This window comes from Arachis duranensis, chromosome 5 (assembly GCF_000817695.3).
Source record: "Arachis duranensis cultivar V14167 chromosome 5, aradu.V14167.gnm2.J7QH, whole genome shotgun sequence".
NCBI lineage: Eukaryota > Viridiplantae > Streptophyta > Magnoliopsida > Fabales > Fabaceae > Arachis > Arachis duranensis.
In genome coordinates this window covers 17229387-17229733 of record NC_029776.3, presented here as the reverse complement: position 1 = coordinate 17229733, position 347 = coordinate 17229387, and positions in this window count along the sequence as shown.

The following is a 347-nucleotide window of genomic DNA, read 5'->3' as shown; positions in this document are numbered from 1 at the left end:
CATCCTCTTCAGAGGAAGAATACTCATCAGAGCTCATGAATGGCAGAAGTAAGTCCAATGGAATCTCTAGGGTCTCATTTTAAGCCTCAGATTCCCATGGTTCCTCATTGGGGAACTCATTGGAGGCCAGTGGACGTCCATTGAGGTCTTCCTCAGTGGCGTTCACTGCCTCTTCCTCCTCTCCAAATTCGGCCATATTGATGGCCTTGCACTCTCCTTTTGGATTTTCTTCTGTGTTGCTTGGAAGAGTACTAGGAGGGAGTTCAGTAATTTTCTTGCTCAGCTGACCCACTTGTGCCTCCAAATTTCTAATGGAGGACCTTGTTTCAGTCATGAAACTTTGAGTG